Source organism: Brienomyrus brachyistius, chromosome 2 (genome assembly GCF_023856365.1).
Source record: "Brienomyrus brachyistius isolate T26 chromosome 2, BBRACH_0.4, whole genome shotgun sequence".
In the NCBI taxonomy this organism is placed as follows: Eukaryota; Metazoa; Chordata; class Actinopteri; order Osteoglossiformes; family Mormyridae; genus Brienomyrus; species Brienomyrus brachyistius.
In genome coordinates, this window is record NC_064534.1 from 38241957 (window position 1) to 38262083 (window position 20127).

The 20127-nt window shown below is 44.3% G+C and overlaps 15 non-coding genes and 2 pseudogenes across 15 annotated transcripts in view; all 17 read left to right on the forward strand.

Annotated features, from left to right (window-relative positions):
• LOC125734616 (5S ribosomal RNA) overlaps positions 1-89 on the forward strand; it is a 119-nt gene extending 30 nt beyond the window's left edge. Inside the window, exon 1 of the ribosomal RNA XR_007393921.1 lies at positions 1-89. This exon is cut by the window's left edge and continues 30 nt beyond it. This is a non-coding gene — a ribosomal RNA (5S ribosomal RNA).
• A 1076-nt stretch (positions 90-1165) lies between these two features.
• On the forward strand, positions 1166-1284 carry LOC125734651 (5S ribosomal RNA). Its single transcript, XR_007393954.1, has one exon. It is a non-coding gene; the product is annotated as a 5S ribosomal RNA (ribosomal RNA).
• A 1084-nt stretch (positions 1285-2368) lies between these two features.
• LOC125736296 (5S ribosomal RNA) lies at positions 2369-2487 on the forward strand. The gene has a single exon (XR_007395578.1). It is a non-coding gene; the product is annotated as a 5S ribosomal RNA (ribosomal RNA).
• A 1083-nt stretch (positions 2488-3570) lies between these two features.
• Positions 3571-3689, forward strand: LOC125734288 (5S ribosomal RNA). The gene has a single exon (XR_007393606.1). It is a non-coding gene; the product is annotated as a 5S ribosomal RNA (ribosomal RNA).
• A 1078-nt stretch (positions 3690-4767) lies between these two features.
• LOC125733665 (5S ribosomal RNA) lies at positions 4768-4886 on the forward strand. The gene has a single exon (XR_007393002.1). It is a non-coding gene; the product is annotated as a 5S ribosomal RNA (ribosomal RNA).
• A 1081-nt stretch (positions 4887-5967) lies between these two features.
• LOC125731559 (5S ribosomal RNA) lies at positions 5968-6086 on the forward strand (annotated as a pseudogene).
• Positions 6087-7161: 1075 nt separating this feature from the next.
• Positions 7162-7280, forward strand: LOC125737066 (5S ribosomal RNA). Its single transcript, XR_007396332.1, has one exon. It is a non-coding gene; the product is annotated as a 5S ribosomal RNA (ribosomal RNA).
• Positions 7281-8492: 1212 nt separating this feature from the next.
• LOC125735418 (5S ribosomal RNA) lies at positions 8493-8611 on the forward strand. Its single transcript, XR_007394714.1, has one exon. It is a non-coding gene; the product is annotated as a 5S ribosomal RNA (ribosomal RNA).
• Positions 8612-9826: 1215 nt separating this feature from the next.
• LOC125736646 (5S ribosomal RNA) lies at positions 9827-9945 on the forward strand. Its single transcript, XR_007395921.1, has one exon. It is a non-coding gene; the product is annotated as a 5S ribosomal RNA (ribosomal RNA).
• A 1077-nt stretch (positions 9946-11022) lies between these two features.
• On the forward strand, positions 11023-11141 carry LOC125729347 (5S ribosomal RNA). Its single transcript, XR_007389797.1, has one exon. It is a non-coding gene; the product is annotated as a 5S ribosomal RNA (ribosomal RNA).
• A 1076-nt stretch (positions 11142-12217) lies between these two features.
• On the forward strand, positions 12218-12336 carry LOC125736433 (5S ribosomal RNA). Its single transcript, XR_007395711.1, has one exon. It is a non-coding gene; the product is annotated as a 5S ribosomal RNA (ribosomal RNA).
• Positions 12337-13411: 1075 nt separating this feature from the next.
• On the forward strand, positions 13412-13530 carry LOC125731958 (5S ribosomal RNA; annotated as a pseudogene).
• Positions 13531-14609: 1079 nt separating this feature from the next.
• LOC125730820 (5S ribosomal RNA) lies at positions 14610-14728 on the forward strand. Its single transcript, XR_007391109.1, has one exon. It is a non-coding gene; the product is annotated as a 5S ribosomal RNA (ribosomal RNA).
• A 1082-nt stretch (positions 14729-15810) lies between these two features.
• LOC125735562 (5S ribosomal RNA) lies at positions 15811-15929 on the forward strand. The gene has a single exon (XR_007394856.1). It is a non-coding gene; the product is annotated as a 5S ribosomal RNA (ribosomal RNA).
• Positions 15930-17009: 1080 nt separating this feature from the next.
• LOC125730899 (5S ribosomal RNA) lies at positions 17010-17128 on the forward strand. Its single transcript, XR_007391191.1, has one exon. It is a non-coding gene; the product is annotated as a 5S ribosomal RNA (ribosomal RNA).
• A 1079-nt stretch (positions 17129-18207) lies between these two features.
• LOC125735925 (5S ribosomal RNA) lies at positions 18208-18326 on the forward strand. Its single transcript, XR_007395210.1, has one exon. It is a non-coding gene; the product is annotated as a 5S ribosomal RNA (ribosomal RNA).
• A 1075-nt stretch (positions 18327-19401) lies between these two features.
• LOC125737053 (5S ribosomal RNA) lies at positions 19402-19520 on the forward strand. The gene has a single exon (XR_007396319.1). It is a non-coding gene; the product is annotated as a 5S ribosomal RNA (ribosomal RNA).
• Positions 19521-20127: the final 607 nt, after the last annotated feature.

A 20127-nucleotide genomic window follows, 5' to 3' on the forward strand; every position in this document is an offset into this window, starting at 1 on the left:
GATCTTGTCTGATCTCGGAAGCCAAGCAGGGTAGGGTCTGGTTAGTACTTGGATGGGAGACCTCCTGGGAATACCAGGTGCTGTAAGCTTTTCTCACTTTTACTTTATACAGGATGCGCTCCACTTCACGATTAATTTAAATCTATCACTCCGCTTCCATTTTACTATTTTATATATATATATATTTTTCTCTCATTCATAAAGGTAGCTTTTACACACCGTTTTACTCTAAATACTTCCTGGTAATTCTAGGTGCTGTAAGCTGTTCGTGCCTTTATTCCACCAGGGCGCGATCTTCTCACAAACTTGAAGACTGTCACTCCCCATTCACGTTTTACAACTTATTGTTAATGATAAAGAGACAGCTTTTTACACACAGTTTTAAACAAAGTACTGATATTATTCCTCTTCAACTGACCGCTTTGTTTTCTATGCAAAAACCACTTCGCCACAGAAGACTCGATATTATTGGCATAGCAAGTTCTGCTCTTCTCCTTTCAAAACTTGCTAAAAGCTGTATTTAAAAGAACAGATTGGCCGGGGTAATTCACACCCTTCAATGCCAGCTTAATGTTTAGGTTAGTGGGAGTCACAGAGGAATTAGGGATGGAAACTTCTTTGCTGGTGGTAGAAGCGGTCTGGTGAATTTTTAGAGAGAAGAGGCCGTCGATGTTTGAATGTAGAAAATTGTTCTGGCTGCAGCCTGCAGTATAGACTTGTTGGTGTGTGTAGCTCCCAGTGTTCTGACAGCGTGACGTTTTGGGGAAGCATGTGATTCAGCAGCTACCAGTGGGTTTCGTGCGGCGGAGATTTTGTGGCTGTTAGCGGAGTTGATAACAGAGGGTCGTTAAGAGAAGCCTGCATGCAGTAGGCAAAGGAGTAATGTTTGCCGGCGGGGGACGTGCGGCGATTAACCTGTGCGGTAGTGAAAAGGAGTTAAAAAGAAGGAAGTGTGCGGATGCGGAAAGAATGGAATAATTGTGGTAGGCTGCTGGCTGAGTAGTTTGGTGAATGTTTGGTGTGGGTCCGGCGCTGCCGATTGGATGGTGGGGCTGCAGTGTGAGTCAGATAAAAAAAAAAAAAGAACATTAGTAGGATCCAATGGGACCAACTGGCATGTATAGAGGCGTGTAATGCAAAAGGGCTGTTTTTGGTAGCATCTCTCGCTTACGGCCATACCACCCTAAACACGCCTGATCTCGTCTGATCTCGGAAGCTAAGCAGGGTAGGGTCTGGTTAGTACTTGGATGGGAGACCACCTGGGAATACCAGGTGCTGTAAGCTTTTCTCACTTTTACTTTAAACGGGGGGCGCTCCACTTCACGATTAATTTAAATCTATCACTCCCCTTCCATTTTACTATTTTATATATATATATATATTTTTTTTTTCTCTCATTCATAAAGGTAGCTTTTACACACCGTTTTACTCAAAATACTTCCTGGTAATTCAAGGTGCTGTAAGCTGTTCGTGGCTTTATTCCACCAGGGCGCGATCTTCTCACAAACTTGAAGACTGTCACTCCCCATTCACGTTTTACAACTTATTGTTAATGATAAAGAGACAGCTTTTTACACACAGTTTTAAACAAAGTACTGATATTATTCCTCTTCAACTGACCGCTTTGTTTTCTATGCAAAAACCACTTCGCCACAGAAGACTCGATATTATTGGCATAGCAAGTTCTGCTCTTCTCCTTTCAAAACTTGCTAAAAGCTGTATTTAAAAGAACAGATTGGCCGGGGTAATTCACACCCTTCAATGCCAGCTTAATGTTTAGGTTAGTGGGAGTCACAGAGGAATTAGGGATGGAAACTTCTTTGCTGGTGGTAGAAGCGGTCTGGTGAATTTTTAGAGAGAAGAGGCCGTCGATGTTTGAATGTAGAAAATTGTTCTGGCTGCAGCCTGCAGTATGGACTTGTTGGTGTGTGTAGCTCCCAGTGTTCTGACAGCGTGACGTTTTGGGGAAGCATGTGATTCAGCAGCTACCAGTGGGCTTCGTGCGGCGGAGATTTTGTGGCTGTTAGCGGAGTTGATAACAGAGGGTCGTTAAGAGAAGCCTGCATGCAGTAGGCAAAGGAGTAATGTTTGCCGGCGGGGGACGTGCGGCGATTAACCTGTGCGGTAGTGAAAAGTAGTTAAAAAGAAGGAAGTGTGCGGATGCGGAAAGAATGGAATAATTGTGGTAGGCTGCTGGCTGAGTAGTTTGGTGAATGTTTGGTGTGGGTCCGGCGCTGCCGATTGGATGGTGGTGCTGCAGTGTGAGTCAGATAAAAAAAAAAAAAAAAACAGGAGTAGGATCCAATGGGACTAACTGGCATGTATAGACGCGTGTAATGCAAAAGGGCTGTTTTTGGTAGCATCTCTCACTTACGGCCATACCACCCTGAACACGCCCGATCTCGTCTGATCTCGGAAGCTAAGCAGGTTAGGGTCTGATTAGTACTTGAATGGGAGACCACCTGGGAATACCAGGTGCTGTAAGCTTCTCTCACTTTTACTTTATACAGGGGGCGCTCCACTTCACGATTAATTTAAATCTATCACTCCCCTTCCATTTTACTATTTTATATATATATATATATTTTTTTTTCTCTCATTCATAAAGGTAGCTTTTACACACCGTTTTACTCTAAATACTTCCTGGTAATTCAAGGTGCTGTAAGCTGTTCGTGGCTTTATTCCACCAGGGCGCGATCTTCTCACAAACTTGAAGACTGTCACTCCCCATTCACGTTTTACAACTTATTGTTAATGATAAAGAGACAGCTTTTTACACACAGTTTTAAACAAAGTACTGATATTATTCCTCTTCAACTGACCGCTTTGTTTTCTATGCAAAAACCACTTCGCCACAGAAGACTCGATATTATTGGCATAGCAAGTTCTGCTCTTCTCCTTTCAAAACTTGCTAAAAGCTGTATTTAAAAGAACAGATTGGCCGGGGTAATTCACACCCTTCAATGCCAGCTTAATGTTTAGGTTAGTGGGAGTCACAGAGGAATTAGGGATGGAAACTTCTTTGCTGGTGGTAGAAGCGGTCTGGTGAATTTTTAGAGAGAAGAGGCCGTCGATGTTTGAATGTAGAAAATTGTTCTGGCTGCAGCCTGCAGTATGGACTTGTTGGTGTGTGTAGCTCCCAGTGTTCTGACAGCGTGACGTTTTGGGGAAGCATGTGATTCAGCAGCTACCAGTGGGCTTCGTGCGGCGGAGATTTTGTGGCTGTTAGCGGAGTTGATAACAGAGGGTCGTTAAGAGAAGCCTGCATGCAGTAGGCAAAGGAGTAATGTTTGCCGGCGGGGGACGTGCGGCGATTAACCTGTGCGGTAGTGAAAAGGAGTTAAAAAGAAGGAAGTGTGCGGATGCGGAAAGAATGGAATAATTGTGGTAGGCTGCTGGCTGAGTAGTTTGGTGAATGTTTGGTGTGGGTCCGGCGCTGCCGATTGGATGGTGGTGCTGCAGTGTGAGTCAGATTAAAAAAAAAAAAAAACCAGGAGTAGGATCCAATGGGACTAACTGGCATGTATAGACGCGTGTAATGCAAAAGGGCTGTTTTTCGTAGCATCTCTCGCTTACGGCCATACCACCCTGAACACGCCCGATCTCGTCTGATCTCGGAAGCTAAGCAGGGTAGGGTCTGGTTAGTACTTGGATGGGAGACCACCTGGGAATACCTGGTGCTGTAAGCCTTTCTCACTTTTACTTTATACAGGGGGCGCTCCACTTCACGATTAATTTAAATCTATCACTCCCCTTCCATTTTACTATTTTATATATATATTTTTTTTTTTCTCTCATTCATAAAGGCAGCTTTTAGAAACCGTTTTACTCTAAATACTTCCTGGTAATTCTAGGTGCTGTAAGCTGTTAGTGCCTTTATTCCACCAGGGCGCGATCTTCTCAAAACTTGAAGACTGTCACTCCCCATTCACGTTTTACAACTTATTGTTAATGATAAAGAGCCAGCTTTTTACACACAGTTTTAAACAAAGTACTGATATTATTCCTCTTCAACTGACCGCTTTGTTTTCTATGCAAAAACCACTTCGCCACAGAAGACTCGATATTATTGGCATAGCAAGTTCTGCTCTTCTCCTTTCAAAACTTGCTAAAAGCTGTATTTAAAAGAACAGATTGGCCGGGGTAATTCACACCCTTCAATGCCAGCTTAATGTTTAGGTTAGTGGGAATCACAGAGGAATTAGGGATGGAAACTTCTTTGCTGGTGGTAGAAGCGGTCTGGTGAATTTTTAGAGAGAAGAGGCCGTCGATGTTTGAATGTAGAAAATTGTTCTGGCTGCAGCCTGCAGTATGGACTTGTTGGTGTGTGTAGCTCCCAGTGTTCTGACAGCGCGACGTTTTGGGGAAGCATGTGATTCAGCAGCTACCAGTGGGCTTCGTGCGGCGGAGATTTTGTGGCTGTTCGCGGAGTTGATAACAGAGGGTCGTTAAGAGAAGCCTACATGCAGTAGGCAAAGGAGTAATGTTTGCCGGCGTGGGACGTGCGGCGATTAACCTGTGCGGTAGTGAAAAGGAGTTAAAAAGAAGGAAGTGTGCGGATGCGGAAAGAATGGAATAATTGTGGTAGGCTGCCGGCTGAGTAGTTTGGTGAATGTTTGGTGTGGGTCCGGCGCTGCCGATTGGATGGTGGTGCTGCAGTGTGAGTCAGATAAAAAAAAAAAAAAAAACAGGAGTAGGATCCAATGGGACTAACTGGCATGTATAGACGCGTGTAATGCAAAAGGGCTGTTTTTGGTAGCATCTTTAGCTTACGGCCATACCACCCTGAACACGCCCGATCTCGTCTGATCTCGGAAGCTAAGCAGGGTAGGTTCTGGTTAGTACTTGGATGGGAGACCACCTGGGAATACCAGGTGCTGTAAGCTTTTCTCACTTTTACTTTATACAGGGGGCGCTCCACTTCACGATTAATTTAAATCTATCACTCCCCTTCCATTTTACTATTTTATATATATATATATATTTTTTTCTCTCATTCATAAAGGCAGCTTTTACACACCGTTTTACTCTAAATACTTCCTGGTAATTCTAGGTGCTGTAAGCTGTTCGTGCCTTTATTCCACCAGGGCGCGATCTTCTCACAAACTTGAAGACTGTCACTCCCCATTCACGTTTTACAACTTATTGTTAATGATAAAGAGACAGCTTTTTACACACAGTTTTAAACAAAGTACTGATATTATTCCTCTTCAACTGACCGCTTTGTTTTCTATGCAAAAACCACTTCGCCACAGAAGACTCGATATTATTGGCATAGCAAGTTCTGCTCTTCTCCTTTCAAAACTTGCTAAAAGCTGTATTTAAAAGAACAGATTGGCCGGGGTAATTCACACCCTTCAATGCCAGCTTAATGTTTAGGTTAGTGGGAATCACAGAGGAATTAGGGATGGAAACTTCTTTGCTGGTGGTAGAAGCGGTCTGGTGAATTTTTAGAGAGAAGAGGCCGTCGATGTTTGAATGTAGAAAATAGTTCTGGCTGCAGCCTGCAGTATGGACTTGTTGGTGTGTGTAGCTCCCAGTGTTCTGACAGCGCGACGTTTTGGGGAATCATGTGATTCAGCAGCTACCAGTGGGCTTTGTGCGGCGGAGATTTTGTGGCTGTTAGCGGAGTTGATAACAGAGGGTCGTTAAGAGAAGCCTGCATGCAGTAGGCAAAGGAGTAATGTTTGCCGGCGGGGGACGTGCGGCGATTAACCTGTGCGGTAGTGAAAAGGAGTTAAAAAGAAGGAAGTGTGCAGATGCGGAAAGAATGGAATAATTGTGGTAGGCTGCCGGCTGAGTAGTTTGGTGAATGTTTGGTGTGGGTCCGGCGCTGCCGATTGGATGGTGGTGCTGCAGTGTGAGTCAGATAAAAAAAAAAAAAAAACCAGGAGTAGGATCCAATGGGACTAACTGGCATGTATAGACGCGTGTAATGCAAAAGGGCTGTTTTTGGTCGCGTCTCTCGCTTATGGCCATACCACCCTGAACACACCCGATCTCATCCGATCTCAGAAGCCAAGCAGGGTAGGGTGTGGTTAGTACTTGGATGGGACACATCCTGGGAATACCAGGTGCTGTAAGCTTTTCTCACTTTTACTTTATACAGGGGGCGCTCCACTTCACGATTAATTTAAATCTATCACTCCCCTTCCATTTTACTATTTTATATATATATATATTTTTCTCTCATTCATAAAGGCAGCTTTTAGAAACCGTTTTACTCTAAATACTTCCTGGTAATTCTAGGTGCTGTAAGCTCTTCGTGCCTTTATTCCACCAGGGCGCGATCTTCTCACAAACTTGAAGACTGTCACTCCCCATTCACGTTTTACAACTTATTGTTAATGATAAAGAGACAGCTTTTTACATACAGTTTTAAACAAAGTACTGATATTATTCCTCTTCAACTGACAGCTTTGTTTTCTATGCAAAAACCACTTCGCCACAGAAGACTCGATATTATTGGCATAGCAAGTTCTGCTCTTCTCCTTTCAAAACTTGCTAAAAGCTGTATTTAAAAGAACAGATTGGCCGGGGTAATTCACACCCTTCAATGCCAGCTTAATGTTTAGGTTAGTGGGAATCACAGAGGAATTAGGGATGGAAACTTCTTTGCTGGTGGTAGAAGCGGTCTGGTGAATTTTTAGAGAGAAGAGGCCGTCGATGTTTGAATGTAGAAAATTGTTCTGGCTGCAGCCTGCATTATGGACTTGTTGGTGTGTGTAGCTCCCAGTGTTCTGACAGCGTGACGTTTTGGGGAAGCATGTGATTCAGCAGCTACCAGTGGGCTTCGTGCGGCGGAGATTTTGTGGCTGTTAGCGGAGTTGATAACAGAGGGTCGTTAAGAGAAGCCTGCATGCAGTAGGCAAAGGAGTAATGTTTGCCGGCGGGGGACGTGCGGCAATTAACCTGTGCGGTAGTGAAAAGGAGTTAAAAAGAAGGAAGTGTGCGGATGCGGAAAGAATGGAATAATTGTGGTAGGCTGCCGGCTGAGTAGTTTGGTGAATGTTTGGTGTGGGTCCGGCGCTGCCGATTGGATGGTGGTGCTGCAGTGTGAGTCAGATAAAAAAAAAAAAAAACAGGAGTAGGATCCAATGGGACTAACTGGCATGTATAGACGCGTGTAATGCAAAAGGGCTGTTTTTGGTCACGTCTCTCGCTTATGGCCATACCTCCCTGAACACGCCCGATCTCATCCGATCTCAGAAGCCAAGCAGGGTAGGGTCTGGTTAGTACTTTGATGGGAGACCTCCTGGGAATACCAGGTGATGTAAGCTTTTCTCACTTTTACTTTATACAGGGGGCGCTCCACTTCACGATTAATTTATATCTATCACTCCCCTTCCATTTTACTATTTTATATATATATATATTTTTCTCTCTTTCATAAAGGCAGCTTTTACACACCGTTTTACTCTAAATATCCATCCATCCATCCATTTTCCAAACCGCTTATCCTATTGGGTCGCGGGGGGTCCGGAGCCTATCCCGGAATCAATGGGCACGAGGCAGGGAACAACCCAGGATGGGGGGCCAGCCCATCACAGTCACTCTAAATACTTCCTGGTAATTCTAGGTGCTGTAAGCTGTCCGTGCCTTTATTCCACCAGGGCGCGATATTCTCACAAACTTGAAGACTGTCACTCCCCATTCACGTTTTACAACTTATTGTTAATGATAAAGAGACAGCTTTTTACACACAGTTTTAAACAAAGTACTGATATTATTCCTCTTCAACTGACCGCTTTGTTTTCTATGCAAAAACCACTTCGCCACAGAAGACTCGATATTATTGGCATAGCAAGTTCTGCTCTTCACCTTTCAAAACTTGCTAAAAGCTGTATTTAAAAGAACAGATTGGCCGGGGTAATTCACACCCTTCAATGCCAGCTTAATGTTTAGGTTAGTGGGAATCACAGAGGAATTAGGGATGGAAACTTCTTTGCTGGTGGTAGAAGCGGTCTGGTGAATTTTTAGAGAGAAGAGGCCGTCGATGTTTGAATGTAGAAAATTGTTCTGGCTGCAGCCTGCATTATGGACTTGTTGGTGTGTGTAGCTCCCAGTGTTCTGACAGCGTGACGTTTTGGGGAAGCATGTGATTCAGCAGCTACCAGTGGGCTTCGTGCGGCGGAGATTTTGTGGCTGTTAGCGGAGTTGATAACAGAGGGTCGTTAAGAGAAGCCTGCATGCAGTAGGCAAAGGAGTAATGTTTGCCGGCGGGGGACGTGCGGCGATTAACCTGTGCGGTAGTGAAAAGGAGTTAAAAAGAAGGAAGTGTGCGGATGCGGAAAGAATGGAATAATTGTGGTAGGCTGCCGGCTGAGTAGTTTGGTGAATGTTTGGTGTGGGTCCGGCGCTGCCGATTGGATGGTGGTGCTGCAGTGTGAGTCAGATAAAAAAAAAAAAAAAACAGGAGTAGGATCCAATGGGACTAACTGGCATGTATAGACGCGTGTAATGCAAAAGGGCTGTTTTTGGTCACGTCTCTCGCTTATGGCCATACCTCCCTGAACACGCCCGATCTCATCCGATCTCGGAAGCCAAGCAGGGTAGGGTCTGGTTAGTACTTTGATGGGAGACCTCCTGGGAATACCAGGTGATGTAAGCTTTTCTCACTTTTACTTCATACAGGGGGCGCTCCACTTCACGATTAATTTAAATCTATCACTCCCCTTCCATTTTACTATTTTATATATATATATATATTTTTCTCTCTTTCATAAAGGCAGCTTTTACACACCGTTTTACTCTAAATATCCATCCATCCATCCATTTTCCAAACCGCTTATCCTATTGGGTCGCGGGGGGTCCGGAGCCTATCCCGGAATCAATGGGCACGAGGAAGGGAACAACCCAGGATGGGGGGCCAGCCCATCACAGTCACTCTAAATACTTCCTGGTAATTCTAGGTGCTGTAAGCTGTTCGTGCCTTTATTCCACCAGGGCGCGATCTTCTCACAAACTTGAAGACTGTCACTCCCCATTCACGTTTTACAACTTATTGTTAATGATAAAGAGACAGCTTTTTACACACAGTTTTAAACAAAGTACTGATATTATTCCTCTTCAACTGACCGCTTTGTTTTCTATGCAAAAACCACTTCGCCACAGAAGACTCGATATTATTGGCATAGCAAGTTCTGCTCTTCTCCTTTCAAAACTTGCTAAAAGCTGTATTTAAAAGAACAGATTGGCCGGGGTAATTCACACCCTTCAATGCCAGCTTAATGTTTAGGTTAGTGGGAATCACAGAGGAATTAGGGATGGAAACTTCTTTGCTGGTGGTAGAAGCGGTCTGGTGAATTTTTAGAGAGAAGAGGCCGTCGATGTTTGAATGTAGAAAATAGTTCTGGCTGCAGCCTGCAGTATGGACTTGTTGGTGTGTGTAGCTCCCAGTGTTCTGACAGCGCGACGTTTTGGGGAATCATGTGATTCAGCAGCTACCAGTGGGCTTTGTGCGGCGGAGATTTTGTGGCTGTTAGCGGAGTTGATAACAGAGGGTCGTTAAGAGAAGCCTGCATGCAGTAGGCAAAGGAGTAATGTTTGCCGGCGGGGGACGTGCGGCGATTAACCTGTGCGGTAGTGAAAAGGAGTTAAAAAGAAGGAAGTGTGCGGATGCGGAAAGAATGGAATAATTGTGGTAGGCTGCCGGCTGAGTAGTTTGGTGAATGTTTGGTGTGGGTCCGGCGCTGCCGATTGGATGGTGGTGCTGCAGTGTGAGTCAGATAAAAAAAAAAAAAAAACCAGGAGTAGGATCCAATGGGACTAACTGGCATGTATAGACGCGTGTAATGCAAAAGGGCTGTTTTTGGTCACGTCTCTCGCTTATGGCCATACCACCCTGAACACACCCGATCTCATCCGATCTCAGAAGCTAAGCAGGGTAGGGTCTGGTTAGTACTTGGATGGGACACATCCTGGGAATACCAGGTGCTGTAAGCTTTTCTCAATTTTACTTTATACAGGGGGCGCTCCACTTCACGATTAATTTAAATCTATCACTCCCCTTCCATTTTACTATTTTATATATATATATATTTTTCTCTCATTCATAAAGGCAGCTTTTAGAAACCGTTTTACTCTAAATACTTCCTGGTAATTCTAGGTGCTGTAAGCTGTTCGTGCCTTTATTCCACCAGGGCGCGATCTTCTCACAAACTTGAAGACTGTCACTCCCCATTCACGTTTTACAACTTATTGTTAATGATAAAGAGACAGCTTTTTACACACAGTTTTAAACAAAGTACTGATATTATTCCTCTTCAACTGACCGCTTTGTTTTCTATGCAAAAACCACTTCGCCACAGAAGACTCGATATTATTGGCATAGCAAGTTCTGCTCTTCTCCTTTCAAAACTTGCTAAAAGCTGTATTTAAAAGAACAGATAGGCCGGGGTAATTCACACCCTTCAATGCCAGCTTAATGTTTAGGTTAGTGGGAATCACAGAGGAATTAGGGATGGAAACTTCTTTGCTGGTGGTAGAAGCGGTCTGGTGAATTTTTAGAGAGAAGAGGCCGTCGATGTTTGAATGTAGAAAATTGTTCTGGCTGCAGCCTGCAGTATGGACTTGTTGGTGTGTGTAGCTCCCAGTGATCTGACAGCGCAACGTTTTGGGTAAGCATGTGATTCAGCAGCTACCAGTGGGCTTTGTGCGGCGGAGATTTTGTGGCTGTTAGCGGAGTTGATAACAGAGGGTCGTTAAGAGAAGCCTGCATGCAGTAGGCAAAGGAGTAATGTTTGCCGGCGGGGGACGTGCGGCGATTAACCTGTGCGGTAGTGAAAAGGAGTTAAAAAGAAGGAAGTGTGCGGATGCGGAAAGAATGGAATAATTGTGGTAGGCTGCCGGCTGAGTAGTTTGGTGAATGTTTGGTGTGGGTCCGGCGCTGCCGATTGGATGGTGGTGCTGCAGTGTGAGTCAGATAAAAAAAAAAAAAAAACCAGGAGTAGGATCCAATGGGACTAACTGGCATGTATAGACGCGTGTAATGCAAAAGGGCTGTTTTTGGTCGCGTCTCTCGCTTATGGCCATACCACCCTGAACACACCCGATCTCATCCGATCTCAGAAGCCAAGCAGGGTAGGGTCTGGTTAGTACTTGGATGGGACACATCCTGGGAATACCAGGTGCTGTAAGCTTTTCTCACTTTTACTTTATACAGGGGGCGCTCCACTTCACGATTAATTTAAATCTATCACTCCCCTTCCATTTTACTATTTTATATATATATATATTTTTCTCTCATTCATAAAGGCAGCTTTTAGAAACCGTTTTACTCTAAATACTTCCTGGTAATTCTAGGTGCTGTAAGCTGTTCGTGCCTTTATTCCACCAGGGCGCGATCTTCTCACAAACTTGAAGACTGTCACTCCCCATTCACGTTTTACAACTTATTGTTAATGATAAAGAGACAGCTTTTTACACACAGTTTTAAACAAAGTACTGATATTATTCCTCTTCAACTGACCGCTTTGTTTTCTATGCAAAAACCACTTCGCCACAGAAGACTCGATATTATTGGCATAGCAAGTTCTGCTCTTCTCCTTTCAAAACTTGCTAAAAGCTGTATTTAAAAGAACAGATAGGCCGGGGTAATTCACACCCTTCAATGCCAGCTTAATGTTTAGGTTAGTGGGAATCACAGAGGAATTAGGGATGGAAACTTCTTTGCTGGTGGTAGAAGCGGTCTGGTGAATTTTTAGAGAGAAGAGGCCGTCGATGTTTGAATGTAGAAAATTGTTCTGGCTGCAGCCTGCAGTATGGACTTGTTGGTGTGTGTAGCTCCCAGTGATCTGACAGCGCAACGTTTTGGGGAAGCATGTGATTCAGCAGCTACCAGTGGGCTTCGTGCGGCGGAGATTTTGTGGCTGTTAGCGGAGTTGATAACAGAGGGTCGTTAAGAGAAGCCTGCATGCAGTAGGCAAAGGAGTAATGTTTGCCGGCGGGGGACGTGCGGCGATTAACCTGTGCGGTAGTGAAAAGGAGTTAAAAAGAAGGAAGTGTGCGGATGCGGAAAGAATGGAATAATTGTGGTAGGCTGCCGGCTGAGTAGTTTGGTGAATGTTTGGTGTGGGTCCGGCGCTGCCGATTGGATGGTGGGGCTGCAGTGTGAGTCAGATAAAAAAAATAAAAAACCAGGCGTTGGATCCAATGGGACTAACTGGCATGTATAGACGCATGTAATGCAAAAGGGCTGTTTTTGGTAGCATCTCTCGCTTACGGCCATACCACCCTGAACACGCCCGATCTCGTCTGATCTCGGAAGCTAAGCAGGGTAGGGTCTGGTTAGTACTTGGATGGGAGACCACCTGGGAATACCAGGTGCTGTAAGCTCTTCTCATTTTTACTTTATACAGGGGGCGCTCCACTTCACGATTAATTTAAATCTATCACTCCCCTTCCATTTTACTATTTTATATATATTGTTTTTTTTTCTCTCATTCATAAAGGCAGCTTTTAGAAACCGTTTTACTCTAAATACTTCCTGGTAATTCTAGGTGCTGTAAGCTGTTCGTGCCTTTATTCCACCAGGGCGCGATCTTCTCACAAACTTGAAGACTGTCACTCCCCATTCACATTTTACAACTTATTGTTAATGATAAAGAGACAGCTTTTTACACACAGTTTTAAACAAAGTACTGATATTATTCCTCTTCAACTGACCGCTTTGTTTTCTATGCAAAAACCACTTCGCCACAGAAGACTCGATATTATTGGCATAGCAAGTTCTGCTCTTCTCCTTTCAAAACTTGCTAAAAGCTGTATTTAAAAGAACAGATTGGCCGGGGTAATTCACACCCTTCAATGCCAGCTTAATGTTTAGGTTAGTGGGAATCACAGAGGAATTAGGGATGGAAACTTCTTTGCTGGTGGTAGAAGCGGTCTGCTGAATTTTTAGAGAGAAGAGGCCGTCGATGTTTGAATGTAGAAAATTGTTCTGGCTGCAGCCTGCAGTATGGACTTGTTGGTGTGTGTAGCTCCCAGTGTTCTGACAGCGCAACGTTTTGGGGAAGCATGTGATTCAGCAGCTACCAGTGGGCTTCGTGCGGCGGAGATTTTGTGGCTGTTAGCGGAGTTGATAACAGAGGGTCGTTAAGAGAAGCCTGCATGCAGTAGGCAAAGGAGTAATGTTTGCCGGCGGGGGACGTGCGGCGATTAACCTGTGCGGTAGTGAAAAGGAGTTAAAAAGAAGGAAGTGTGCGGATGCGGAAAGAATGGAATAATTGTGGTAGGCTGCCGGCTGAGTAGTTTGGTGAATGTTTGGTGTGGGTCCGGCGCTGCCGATTGGATGGTGGTGCTGCAGTGTGAGTCAGATAAAAAAAAAAAAAACAGGAGTAGGATCCAATGGGACTAAGTGGCATGTATAGACGCGTGTAATGCAAAAGGGCTGTTTTTGATATCATCTCTCGCTTACGGACATACCACCCTGAACACGTCCTATCTTGTCTGATCTCGGAAGCTAAGCAGTGTAGGGTCTGGTTAGTACTTGGATGGGAGACCACCTGGGAGTTCCAGGTGCTGTAAGCTTTTCTCACTTTTACTTTATACAGGGGGCGCTCCACTTCACGATTAATTTAAATCTATCACTCCCCTTCCATTTTACTATTTTATATATATATATATATTTTTCTCTCATTCATAAAGGCAGCTTTTAGAAACCGTTTTACTCTAAATACTTCCTGGTAATTCTAGGTGCTGTAAGCTGTTCGTGCCTTTATTCCACCAGGGCGCGATCTTCTCACAAACTTGAAGACTGTCACTCCCCATTCACGTTTTACAACTTATTGTTAATGATAAATAGACAGCTTTTTACACACAGTTTTAAACAAAGTACTGATATTATTCCTCTTCAACTGACCGCTTTGTTTTCTATGCAAAAACCACTTCGCCACAGAAGACTCGATATTATTGGCATAGCAAGTTCTGCTCTTCTCCTTTCAAAACTTGCTAAAAGCTGTATTTAAAAGAACAGATTGGCCGGGGTAATTCACACCCTTCAATGCCAGCTTAATGTTTAGGTTAGTGGGAATCACAGAGGAATTAGGGATGGAAACTTCTTTGCTGGTGGTAGAAGCGGTCTGGTGAATTTTTAGAGAGAAGAGGCCGTCGATGTTTGAATGTAGAAAATTGTTCTGGCTGCAGCCTGCAGTATGGACTTGTTGGTGTGTGTAGCTCCCAGTGTTCTGACAGCGTGACGTTTTGGGGAAGCATGTGATTCAGCAGCTACCAGTGGGCTTCGTGCGGCGGAGATTTTGTGGCTGTTAGCGGAGTTGATAACAGAGGGTCGTTAAGAGAAGCCTGCATGCAGTAGGCAAAGGAGTAATGTTTGCCGGCGGGGGACGTGCGGCGATTAACCTGTGCGGTAGTGAAAAGGAGTTAAAAAGAAGGAAGTGTGCGGATGCGGAAAGAATGGAATAATTGTGGTAGGCTGCCGGCTGAGTAGTTTGGTGAATGTTTGGTGTGGGTCCGGCGCTGCCGATTGGATGGTGGGGCTGCAGTGTGAGTCAGATAAAAAAAAAAAAAAAACCAGGAGTAGGATCCAATGGGACTAACTGGCATGTATAGACGCGTGTAATGCAAAAGGGCTGTTTTTGGTAGCATCTCTCGCTTATGGCCATACCACCCTGAACACGCCCGATCTCGTCTGATCTCTGAAGCCAAGCAGGGTAGGTTTTGGTTAGTACTTGGATGGGAGACCTCCTGGGAATACCAGGCGCTGTAAGCCTTTCTCACTTTTACTTTATACAGGGGGCGCTCCACTTCACGATTAATTTAAATCTATCACTCCCCTTCCATTTTACTATTTTATATATATATATATTTTTTTTTTCTCTCATTCATAAAGGCAGCTTTTAGAAACCGTTTTACTCTAAATACTTCCTGGTAATTCTAGGTGCTGTAAGCTGTTCGTGCCTTTATTCCACCAGGGCGCGATCTTCTCACAAACTTGAAGACTGTCACTCCCCATTCACGTTTTACAACTTATTGTTAATGATAAAGAGACAGCTTTTTACACACAGTTTTAAACAAAGTACTGATATTTTTCCTCTTCAAGTGACCGCTTTGTTTTCTATGCACAAACCACTTCGCCACAGAATACTCGATATTATTGGCATAGCAAGTTCTGCTCTTCTCCTTTCAAAACTTGCTAAAAGCTGTATTTAAAAGAACAGATTGGCCGGGGTAATTCACACCCTTCAATGCCAGCTTAATGTTTAGGTTAGTGGGAATCACAGAGGAATTAGGGATGGAAACTTCTTTGCTGGTGGTAGAAGCGGTCTGGTGAATTTTTAGAGAGAAGAGGCCGTCGATGTTTGAATGTAGAAAATTGTTCTGGCTACAGCCTGCAGTATGGACTTGTTGGTGTGTGTAGCTCCCAGTGTTCTGACAGCGTGACGTTTTGGGGAAGCATGTGATTCAGCAGCTACCAGTGGGCTTCGTGCGGCGGAGATTTTGTGGCTGTTAGCGGAGTTGATAACAGAGGGTCGTTAAGAGAAGCCTGCATGCAGTAGGCAAAGGAGTAATGTTTGCCGGCGGGGGACATGCGGCGATTAACCTGTGCGGTAGTGAAAAGGAGTTAAAAAGAAGGAAGTGTGCGGATGCGGAAAGAATGGAATAATTGTGGTAGGCTGCCGGCTGAGTAGTTTGGTGAATGTTTGGTGTGGGTCCGGCGCTGCCGATTGGATGGTGGGGCTGCAGTGTGAGTCAGATAAAAAAAAAAAAAAAACCAGGAGTAGGATCCAATGGGACTAACTGGCATGTATAGACGCGTGTAATGCAAAAGGGCTGTTTTTGGTAGCATCTCTCGCTTACGGCCATACCACCCTGAACACGCCCGATCTCGTCTGATCTCGGAAGCCAAGCAGGGTAGGTTTTGGTTAGTACTTGGATGGGAGACCTCCTGGGAATACCAGGCGCTGTAAGCCTTTCTCACTTTTACTTTATACAGGGGGCGCTCCACTTCACGATTAATTTAAATCTATCACTCCCCTTCCATTTTACTATTTTATATATATATATATATTTTTTTTCTCTCATTCATAAAGGCAGCTTTTAGAAACCGTTTTACTCTAAATACTTCCTGGTAATTCTAGGTGCTGTAAGCTGTTCGTGCCTTTATTCCACCAGGGCGCGATCTTCTCACAAACTTGAAGACTGTCACTCCCCATTCACGTTTTACAACTTATTGTTAATGATAAAGAGACAGCTTTTTACACACAGTTTTAAACAAAGTACTGATATTTTTCCTCTTCAACTGACCGCTTTGTTTTCTATGCACAAACCACTTCGCCACAGAATACTCGATATTATTGGCATAGCAAGTTCTGCTCTTCTCCTTTCAAAACTTGCTAAAAGCTGTATTTAAAAGAACAGATTGGCCGGGGTAATTCACACCCTTCAATGCCAGCTTAATGTTTAGGTTAGTGGGAATCACAGAGGAATTAGGGATGGAAACTTCTTTGCTGGTGGTAGAAGCGGTCTGGTGAATTTTTAGAGAGAAGAGGCCGTCGATGTTTGAATGTAGAAAATTGTTCTGGCTGCAGCCTGCAGTATGGACTTGTTGTTGTGTGTAGCTCCCAGTGTTCTGACAGTGCGACGTTTTGGGGAAGCATGTGATTCAGCAGCTACCAGTGGGCTTCGTGCGGCGGAGATTTTGTGGCTGTTAGCGGAGTTGATAACAGAGGGTCGTTAAGAGAAGCCTACATGCAGTAGGCAAAGGAGTAATGTTTGCCGGCGGGGGACGTGCGGCGATTAACCTGTGCGGTAGTGAAAAGGAGTTAAAAAGAAGGAAGTGTGCGGATGCGGAAAGAATGGAATAATTGTGGTAGGCTGCCGGCTGAGTAGTTTGGTGAATGTTTGGTGTGGGTCCGGCGCTGCCGATTGGATGGTGGGGCTGCAGTGTGAGTCAGGTAAAAAAAAAAAAAAACAGGAGTAGGATCCAATGGGACTAACTGGCATGTATAGACGCGTGTAATGCAAAAGGGCTGTTTTTGGTAGCATCTCTCGCTTACGGCCATACCACCCTGAACAGGCCCGATCTCGTCTGATCTCGGAAGCTAAGCAGGTTAGGGTCTGTTTAGTACTTGGATGGGAGTCCACCTGGGAATACCAGGTGCTGTAAGCTTTTCTCACTTTTACTTTATACAGGGGGCGCTCCACTTCACGATTAATTTAAATCTATCACTCCCCTTCCATTTTACTATTTTATATATATATATATTTTTTTTCTCTCATTCATAAAGGCAGCTTTTAGAAACCGTTTTACTCTAAATACTTCCTGGTAATTCTAGGTGCTGTAAGCTGTTCGTGCCTTTATTCCACCAGGGCGCGATCTTCTCACAAACTTGAAGACTGTCACTCCCCATTCACGTTTTACAACTTATTGTTAATGATAAAGAGACAGCTTTTTACACACAGTTTTAAACAAAGTACTGATATTATTCCTCTTCAACTGACCGCTTTGTTTTCTATGCAAAAACCACTTCGCCACAGAAGACTCGATATTATTGGCATAGCAAGTTCTGCTCTTCTCCTTTCAAAACTTGCTAAAAGCTGTATTTAAAAGAACAGATTGGCCGGGGTAATTCACACCCTTCAATGCCAGCTTAATGTTTAGGTTAGTGGGAATCACAGAGGAATTAGGGATGGAAACTTCTTTGCTGGTGGTAGAAGCGGTCTGCTGAATTTTTAGAGAGAAGAGGCCGTCGATGTTTGAATGTAGAAAATTGTTCTGGCTGCAGCCTGTAGTATGGACTTGTTGGTGTGTGTAGCTCCCAGTGTTCTGACAGCGCGACGTTTTGGGGAAGCATGTGATTCAGCAGCTACCAGTGGGCTTCGTGCGGCGGAGATTTTGTGGCTGTTAGCGGAGTTGATAACAGAGGGTTGTTAAGAGAAGCCTGCATGCAGTAGGCAAAGGCGTAATGTTTGCCGGCGGGGGACGTGCGGCGATTAACCTGTGCGGTAGTGAAAAGGAGTTAAAAAGAAGGAAGTGTGCGGATGCGGAAAGAATGGAATAATTGTGGTAGGCTGCCGGCTGAGTAGTTTGGTGAATGTTTGGTGTGGGTCCGGCGCTGCCGATTGGATGGTGGGGCTGCAGTGTGAGTCAGATAAAAAAAAAAAAAGAACATTAGTAGGATCCAATGGGACCAACTGGCATGTATAGAGGCGTGTAATGCAAAAGGGCTGTTTTTGGTAGCATCTCTCGCTTACGGCCATACCACCCTGAACACGCCCGATCTCATCTGATCTCGGAAGCCAAGCAAGGTAGGGTCTGGTTAGTACTTGGATGGGAGACCTCCTGGGCATACCAGGTGCTGTAAGCTTTTCTCACTTTTACTTTATACAGGGGGCGCTCCACTTCACGATTAATATAAATCTAGCACTCCCCTTCCATTTTACTATTTTATATATATATTTTTTTTCTCTCTTTCATAAAGCCAGCTTTTAGAAACCGTTTTACTCTAAATACTTCCTGGTAATTCTAGGTGCTGTAAGCTGTTCGTGCCTTTATTCCACCAGGGCGCGATCTTCTCACAAACTTGAAGACTGTCACTCCCCATTCACGTTTTACAACTTATTGTTAATGATAAAGAGACAGCTTTTTACACACAGTTTTAAACAAAGTACTGATATTATTCCTCTTCAACTGACCGCTTTGTTTTCTATGCAAAAACCACTTCGCCACAGAAGACTCGATATTATTGGCATAGCAAGTTCTGCTCTTCTCCTTTCAAAACTTGCTAAAAGCTGTATTTAAAAGAACAGATTGGCCAGGGTAATTCACACCCTTCAATGCCAGCTTAATGTTTAGGTTAGTGGGAATCACAGAGGAATTAGGGATGGAAACTTCTTTGCTGGTGGTAGAAGCGGTCTGGTGAATTTTTAGAGAGAAGAGGCCGTCGATGTTTGAATGTAGAAAATTGTTCTGGCTGCAGCCTGCAGTATGGACTTGTTGGTGTGTGTAGCTCCCAGTGTTCTGACAGCGCGACGTTTTGGGGAAGCATGTGATTCAGCAGCTACCAGTGGGCTTCGTGCGGCGGAGATTTTGTGGCTGTTAGCGGAGTTGATAACAGAGGGTCGTTAAGAGAAGCCTGCATGCAGTAGGCAAAGGAGTAATGTTTGCCGGCGGGGGACGTGCGGCGATTAACCTGTGCGGTAGTGAAAAGGAGTTAAAAAGAAGGAAGTGTGCGGATGCGGAAAGAATGGAATAATTGTGGTAGGCTGCCGGCTGAGTAGTTTGGTGAATGTTTGGTGTGGGTCCGGCGCTGCCGATTGGATGGTGGGGCTGCAGTGTGAGTCAGATAAAAAAAAAAAAAGAACATTAGTAGGATCCAATGGGACCAACTGGCATGTATAGAGGCGTGTAATGCAAAAGGGCTGTTTTTGGTAGCATCTCTCGCTTACGGCCATACCACCCTGAACACGCCCGATCTCGTCTGATCTCGGAAGCCAAGCAGGTTAGGGTTTGGTTCGTACTTGGATGGGAGACCTCCTGGGAATACCAGGTGCTGTAAGCTTTTCTCACTTTTACTTTATACAGGGGGCGCTCCACTTCACGATTAATTTAAATCTATCACTCCCCTTCCATTTTACTATTTTATATATATATATATATATTTTTCTCTCATTCATAAAGGCAGCTTTTACACACCGTTTTACTCTAAATACTTCCTGGTAATTCTAGGTGCTGTAAGCTGTTCGTGCCTTTATTCCACCAGGGCACGATCTTCTCACAAACTTGAAAACTGTCACTCCCCATTCACGTTTTACAACTTATTGTTAATGATAAAGAGACAGCTTTTTACACACAGTTTTAAACAAAGTACTGATATTATTCCTCTTCAACTGACCGCTTTGTTTTCTATGCAAAAACCACTTCGCCACAGAAGACTCGATATTATTGGCATAGCAAGTTCTGCTCTTCTCCTTTCAAAACTTGCTAAAAGCTGTATTTAAAAGAACAGATTGGCCGGGGTAATTCACACCCTTCAATGCCAGCTTAATGTTTAGGTTAGTGGGAATCACAGAGGAATTAGGGATGGAAACTTCTTTGCTGGTGGTAGAAGCGGTCTGGTGAACTTTTAGAGAGAAGAGGCCGTCGATGTTTGAATGTAGAAAATTGTT